The sequence below is a fragment of the Portunus trituberculatus genome, chromosome 48 (assembly GCF_017591435.1).
Source record: "Portunus trituberculatus isolate SZX2019 chromosome 48, ASM1759143v1, whole genome shotgun sequence".
In the NCBI taxonomy this organism is placed as follows: domain Eukaryota; kingdom Metazoa; phylum Arthropoda; class Malacostraca; order Decapoda; family Portunidae; genus Portunus; species Portunus trituberculatus.
Genome location: NC_059302.1, coordinates 8285925 through 8293897, shown reverse-complemented (window position 1 = coordinate 8293897; position 7973 = coordinate 8285925).

The window sequence follows — 7973 nt, the reverse complement described above, 5'->3', positions numbered from 1 at the left end:
AGAGAGAGAGAGAGAGAGAGAGAGAGAGAGAGAGAGAGAGAGAGAGAGAGAGAGAGAGAGAGAGAGAGAGAGAGAGAGAGAGAGAGAGAGAGAGAGAGAGAGAGAGAGAGAGAGAGAGAGAGAGAGAGAGAGAGAGAGAGAGAGAGAGAGAGAGAGAGAGAGAGAGAGAGAGAGAGAGAGAGAGAGAGAGAGAGAGAGAGAGCTGACCGTGAGGAAAATAATGCAATAAAGAGTGAGAGAGGAGACGGAGTGCTATATAGAGTGGTAGGAGAGGAAGGGTACGAAGGAAAGAAGAGAAGCATAACAGAGGTGGCAGGGGAGCAGGAAGAAGAAACAGCAGGAAGGTAAACATGAAAAGAGAGAGAGAGAGAGAGAGAGAGAGAGAGAGAGAGAGAGAGAGAGAGAGAGAGAGAGAGAGAGAGAGAGAGAGAGAGAGAGAGAGAGAGAGAGAGAGAGAGAGAGAGAGAGATGGGTAGCTTAAATTTCATATATGGAGTAGGAAGTGGGGGGCAAGGCAGTGCTAAGGAGAGGACATGCGGGTTTCGCCCAAAGCAGCTTCTTGTGGAGCTCCAAACCTAGCGACTCGTGTCAACACCAAGAAAGAGGCTCTCGTCTGGACCCTCGGGGCAGCTCGCCAACGTGGCCTAACTCAGGAAGTATTTAGTCACTTGCTTCCTCTCTTCCACCAACATAACAGCTTGAGTCTTCCTGCCTACTTACATACTTCCTTGCCTCCCTTCCTCCCTACCTCCCTGAGCGTGGCGCATAAACCTCCTGTGATACCTTGAGGGACGAGAAGAGGTGTTTAGAGCATTTTATACAGTTCATACAGGATAGGATTACACCAGTCTTCCCTAGCGTCGCCAGCATAATTGATGAGGCAGCAGCCACATACCACCTCCTCTCCTCCTCATAATCAAGGACAAACCGCGCATTCACTCGACCCTAAGAGACATGCCTTTTCGTTACTGAAGTAGAGAATGGCTGGAAAAGACTCCGTGTTGTTAGGGAAGCGAGGAAAGAACCAGGTGTGGAGCCTGAATAAAGTGGAGGGAGTAAGTAGCGAGGTGAGAGGAAGGCCACTCAGAAGGGCACTGGGATGCTGAAAATGGAGGACGCCCATCCTGAAGGAGAGGAGGGGCAGATACAAGGGAGGAGAGAGAGGTCAGCATACAGTTGTTTGCATTTAAATGAAGGGAAGAAGTGGGTAAGATACAAAAGGCAAGGACAATGAAGCTCTGTGTAGCAGTTTAGAATTCATGATTATTTGTTAATAAAGGCAGGCAGTATTTAGTTCATGGCGTGTATTACATTATTAAACAATATCTTGGCGTCGGCTCGGGTATATTTCTTCTTAGTGAACTGTAGAAGAGAACTTCCCCCTTTTAAAGCGGTGGTTTTCATCCTCATTTAATATTCGTGAGGAAAGTTCATTAGCGTGGCGTTGCGTGTGTGCATGTGCTCGCGCCGCGCCTGGATCAAAGCACCTCAATTGTCCGACAAGAACGCAGGAGAAAATCGAAAAACTCGCGATATAAATTCGCTTTAATGAATTCCCACGAGATATAAGAGACTCCGACCAGGTTTGGGAATATAGAGAGGAGGAGGAGGAAGAGAGAGAGAGAGAGAGAGAGAGAGAGAGAGAGAGAGAGAGAGAGAGAGAGAGAGAGAGAGAGAGAGAGAGAGAGAGAGAGAGAGAGAGAGAGAGAGAGAGAGAGAGAGAGAGAGAGAGAGAGTAAACCAAGACCAAGAGCAAGAGAAGAATAGAAAAGAAGAGAAGAGCGAAGAAAGAGAAAGACATACTAGAAAGAAACGAGGAAAAATGGAAATAAAGACGCGGGACTACAATAGAAACAAACGGAGAAAGTGAATGTGACTGTCAGTAATGAAAGATAAACACAAATCCTTTTTCTGTACCAGGAACCGCCTGACGTAGAGAAGATTTAGTGTGACGGTCCCATGAGGAGGCAGTGGACTGAAGGAATTCCACGTCGATTACCGGAGCGTCCCCCTGGCGGCCGGCGTCGTCGTGTGGCTGCCGTGTGTGTCGGACGTCAATGAAGCGACCTTGAACACACCTGAGGCATACAGTGAGGGGCCAGTGAGGCGGTGCGGCGCGTTTAGTGGTGCACGAGATGGGCAGGGAGAGATGGGCACGCAGAGAAGGGGAGACAGAAATGGTGAGAAGGAAATGTGGGAGACGAGGAACAGAAAGAGGAGGAGGAGGAGGAGGAGGAGGAGGAGGAGGAGGAGGAGGAGGAGGAGGAGGGAGTAAGTAGTATTGGTGGAATAGCTGAGGGGAATGAGATGTCATGAGAGAGAGAGAGAGAGAGAGAGAGAGAGAGAGAGAGAGAGAGAGAGAGAGAGAGAGAGAGAGAGAGAGAGAGAGAGAGAAACATTTGAAACATTTATTTATAGCAATTAGTTATATAAACATACAAATACGAGTATGTATTTGCTTTCATGTAAAAATATATACTGTAGGTACATATATAGCTAAAGCTAGCCTATATAAAGCATAGCTTTTTAGGCATGAAAAAAATATCCTTAAAAATATTAAACAATCTGGCTGGGGCAACAATATCTATTACTGTAATGATGACATTATTATAACTATATATAATATCCTAGTATTAGATTCATATATTACACAAAAGATAATTAAGATTCGTTTATTACTTAAGACAATAAAAGAATGGATGACTATTCATAAGAGGTGTACAATTTGTTCATGTATACAGACATACAGACATTCCAATTTTACATATAAATACAATATATGAGCAGACATACACATGTTAAGATATATATACTAACTAATAATTTCATATACATAATTCATTTGTAGGATAGTTTAGCTTTACAAACATGTTGGATCTCAGCTAGTATTCGGGAGTGAATTGAGTTTTACTTATATGCTGGCTTAATGAGGCAGGACAGGAAAAGTAAGTTAGTTAATATGTCATTATGATATTGTGTTTCAATCGGCTTTTGAATGTGTTGAGGGAAGGAGCGTCTTGAAATTCTTTGGGAATAGTATTCCAAGTTACAGGACCCAAATAAGTTGTTGAATGTTTAAATTTTGATAAACGATGAATAGGAAAGCTAAAGAGAGAGAGAGAGAGAGAGAGAGAGAGAGAGAGAGAGAGAGAGAGAGAGAGAGAGAGAGAGAGAGAGAGTCCGCCGTGGTACAGTGGAACCATGCGTGCTTTGGGGTGCGAGGGGTCTCCAAGCGCACGGGTTCGAATCCTGTCTACGGTCCGAGTGTAGGTTGGGCTTGCTCACTCGGGGCAACGGTCTCCTAGCGGGTGGGCTTTGTTATAGGAGGTACCCGAAAAAGTATCCCCTTTAGCCCTTAAATTCCCGTGAAAAGCCCACATGGTATAAATAAAGAGAGAGAGAGAGAGAGAGAGAGAGAGAGAGAGAAAGAGATTCAGTCATAACATCCGCCCATATAAACACAACACTCTCTCTCTCTCTCTCTCTCTCTCTCTCTCTCTCCTTCCCATCATTTTGACTATACCTTTCGCAAATTATCATCGCCAGGAACCGCCAAGACCAAGAGACAAAGCGGTAACATTAATGTAAAAGATGCTTGGGGAATAACTACGAGAATACCCGATAAGCGGCAGGCTGGGAAGAGGAAACCGTGCGTCACCAGGAGAGAAACATGAGCCCAAGACAAGGTCTCGGCAAGGCTCTATCCAGAGGCCGCCTGAACGGGTGATAATAAAGCGAGAGTATCCAGGATGCGTAAGGACTTTGCCTCTAGCTGGGCAACCGCCAGTACTTGAGGATGAAACACGAATACGAGCGGTGTAGGAGGGACATACCATCGCCTATTGTGGTCGCTTAATAAATTGGCAATAATGAAAAATATTTCACGAAATATGAGTGTCCTCCCGGTGTCTTGATAAAGAAGGAGGAAGAGCCGAGACACACAGAGGAGAGAGATAAGAGAGAGAGAGAGAGAGAGAGAGAGAGAGAGAGAGAGAGAGAGAGAGAGAGAGAGAGAGAGAGAGAGAGAGAGAGAGAGAGAGAGAGAGAGAGAGAGAGAGAGAGAGAGAGAGAGAGAGAGAGAGAGAGAGAGAGAGAGAGAGAGAGAGAGAGAGAGAGAGAGAGAGAGAGAGAGAGAGAGAGAGAGAGAGAGAGAGAGAGAGAGAGAGAGGGGGGGGAGGAGGTAAATTTAGGAAATGCTTTGCTAAACAGTGCCGTGTGTGGTGGAAGTGGTGTGATGTGAGGACGGTAAGGGAAGAGGATGAGGCGTCTGTGATGTGTTTGAGTGTACTGTTAGGTGACAGAGCGATGTGAAGACAATGAGGGTGAGAAGAAAGTGGAGGAAGAAGAAGAGAAGCGAGTGGAGAGGTGGGAGCTGAAGGTAGACGGCGATAACAACGACATTTGTAGGCGGAATAGGTGCCGGTGACTTTAAATAATCCGACGGGAAGAATTAATGAGAAGGATTTAATGGAGGCACGGATAAATATGGAGACGAATGAGTATAAAGAATATATGTAATTAAGAGAAAGATTTTAAGAGTTTAGTTTACAATTTTTCAGTATAAGTAACAAAGATATACTCATAAAAGAAGGAAATATTATATAGGTTAATATTATAGAGATTATTCAATGTAGGACACGTGTAAAAGGAAACAGGACTCCCGAACTGGATAAAGATGATAAGAAAAATATCTACTGCGCATGAGAAGAATTGATGATTTTTAGAAGACTGGATAAATAAAGAAAAGAAGAAAAGAATCGGAGATAATGAGGAGGATAGGAGGCGGCGGAGTGTGATGGGAGGCGGCGGGGTGAGGAAATCTATAATGGTGGACGGCAAACGAGGCAACCACTGCTTTTGGGGAGCACAGGACCACGCGCCACAATGCCGTTTTGGGCGAGTGACGGCGAGCAAGCTTCCTCGTCTCCTTCGCAGATCAATAGGGACGGAAGCCTCCACGTCGCCTCAGGAGACTCGCTCGACGGGGCTGCACGCTGAAGGGAAGGAGAGAGGCAACCACAACTACTTTATTTATTAACCTGGAGTAATGACGAAGAAAGTCCGTGGCTACATGTCTCGTTAAAATGAAAACAGCATTTTGTCAGTGCAAAGGGAAATTTTGAATACTTCTCATCTACTTCATCAATTACACTAAACTGATGACGAGAGGGATCAATGAATGCTTATATCTTTAAGGATGAAAAGAACGTACGTATCTAATGATTGTAAATGTTAGATGCTTAATTCTTCTGAAAAGCTAAATATCCTGCAATATGTGCTTCTCCAGAGTCACAATCAGCAAGAACTAAAGCTTAAGCTATACTTACATTGATAATTGCTTGAATCTTCATCGGAATATTCTCTGGTTGAGTGAATCAAGTCAATATGCATTATCGGGAATCAGATCGCAAGAAAAGGCACAAGTTAAAGAAACCTGGTGAAGATTAAGTGTATCAAAGGAACATAATGCCTCCCAGCGTCTGTAACCTTCACCTCCATCTCAGTGTGTGCTCATCAAGCCCCGCCAGGCCTCAATATCCTCCCGTCAAGCTCGGCGGAAGAGCGTCTCTCCTCACCTTCCCAGACGCCAGAACTCAATAGGTGATGACCACCTCTTTCTCATCCTGCTGCTCCTCCTCTTTCTGCTTTTCCTCCAACTCCTCCACCTGCTGCTTCTACCTTTCATGATGGAGGAGGTAGTCACGTCACGTTTGGAGGAGCTGAGTGCAAGCAGCAACACACACGTACGAAGACAATACACAAGAGAGGGATGAGACGGAAAGGAGAAGAAGCTAAATATTGACAGAGAGAGAGAGAGAGAGAGAGAGAGAGAGAGAGAGAGAGAGAGAGAGAGAGAGAGAGAGAGAGAGAGAGAGAGAGAGAGAGAGAGAGAGAGAGAGAGAGAGAGAGAGAGAGAGAGAGAGAGAGAGAGAGAGAGAGAGAGAGAGAGAGAGAGAGAAGTTCTTAAAAAGTATGATAATCTAACAAACAATGGAATGAAAACAGGAAACCTCAAAACTAGAAAATAGAGAAAAGTACCAATTTCTTATTTCGTGGAATCATGTGAACATATGAAGAAACAGAGAAAAAAAGAGGAAAAAGGAAAAAACAAGCCATTACAGTCATCACTTCAACAGCGTGGAGTAAACTGAAGGCACGGCAAGACACAGGGTAGGAAGACAAAAGCACACTAGCTGTAACATTCCTGCAGACAAACAGCAGCCGTAAAGGAAAGGCAGGCATGCAGTATTGGGTGAGGAGGGAAGCCTGGAACGCAGTAAGGCGGAGGGGTAAGGAGGGGAACGAAATGGTAATGCAGGCAACAGGCACCAGACGAGGAGGCAGACCGACGCCCCTGGAGAGAAAAAAAAAGTGAAAAGATAAAAAAAAGAATAAGAGAGAGAGAGAGAGAGAGAGAGAGAGAGAGAGAGAGAGAGAGAGAGAGAGAGAGAGAGAGAGAGAACAGGAAACAGAGCAAGGAAAGGGTATAAGAGATATCTCTACTTCTCTCTCTCACTCTCTCTCTCTGTCTCTCTCGGGGTGATCTGATCGACGCTTTTAGGAACACACCCAAGTGAAAGAGGCTGAATGAGAGTGAAGGTGAATGAAAGTGAGTGAAAATGAGTATGTGAGAGTGAAAGAAAATGAGTGAGGAGCGAGTGAGTCAGTGAAGGCGAATGAAGGTGAGTGAGGCGAGGCAGTAAAAGGAAGGAATAGAGGTGACTGAGGAAATGTGAGAGGGAGAAGGTAATAAGAAAGATAAGGCGAAGGAAAGGTGAGGTGGAAGTCGAGGCGCTGAGAGAGGTCTTGCTCGGGGGTGACTTGTATGATAGTAATAATAATAGTAATAATAATAATAATAATAATAATAATAATAATAATAATAATAATAATAATAATAATAATAACTATAATGATCACTGTAATAATGCTAGTAACATCAAAATAATTTATAGCTGCAACATCTTTCATATACAAAAAGTGGGATATTTTCAGGTTTTGCAGTATGTAATAATACTGGGAATGTAACGATGCTACTATTATGCTCTCATCATCATCTTCATTATCATCATCATTACCATTATTTATAAGTGGGATACTCTTACGAATGTTTATAATAGATCAGCTTAAATAGCGTCATAAAAGAGACAAGTGGCGGCGCTCACTGCGTTATTACCTGGCGGCGTCGTATTGATACAGAGAAAGTTTGCTAATTACGCTGCCGCTCACCTGTTCGCGTGCGTCCTCGGGGTGAGGCTACGGAGGTTGCGAGTGAACGACTGTCATGTGCACAGCCACGTCTGCTTACTGGTGTACTGTATGTTCTTGGCACGAATCTTTTCTGTGTCGTGCTTTCCTCCCCGCGGTGACAGTTCAGAGAGCATTCTTGAATGGTGCCCTTTTCATGGTAATGAAGTCTGTGATGTAAAGATTATTTGTTGTTTCTTGTGTGTGTGTGCTTTTTGCGAGACATGTTTCTACTTAATGTTGTTTGTTTCTTCTGAGGACGCTTTTAAAGAAGTTCGTGGGCTTTAGGCTTATGACTTTCCATTCCAAGGTAATGAAGTTTATCATGCTAAGGATAATGTGTCTTTTCCTTTAGTCTCCACTGAATGTGCCATGCTAACTAGTTTATCTGTTCAGGGCCTTATTGATTCCTTGACAAGTATACTGTGAGATGTCAAGAATTCAGCGGTTAATTGGTAATTAACTTAGTCATCTAGTAACTGACATCTCCTTCGTAAGTTAACACTAACGTGTCTGATGCTGATGATGATGTTTAGTGATCGTTTTCTTGACAAATCTACGTCCTGGAATTTAAATTGCTTACACGAGTTGACATTAACAGGAACCAGTGTACTATATTTCCTGAAGCTCACCTCTGATGTTTTGGTGTCCACGCTTTTGTGCCTTTATCAAACATTCTACGTCATTGTAAACAGAAGAATAGAGATCCTGCCGTATTGCAATCA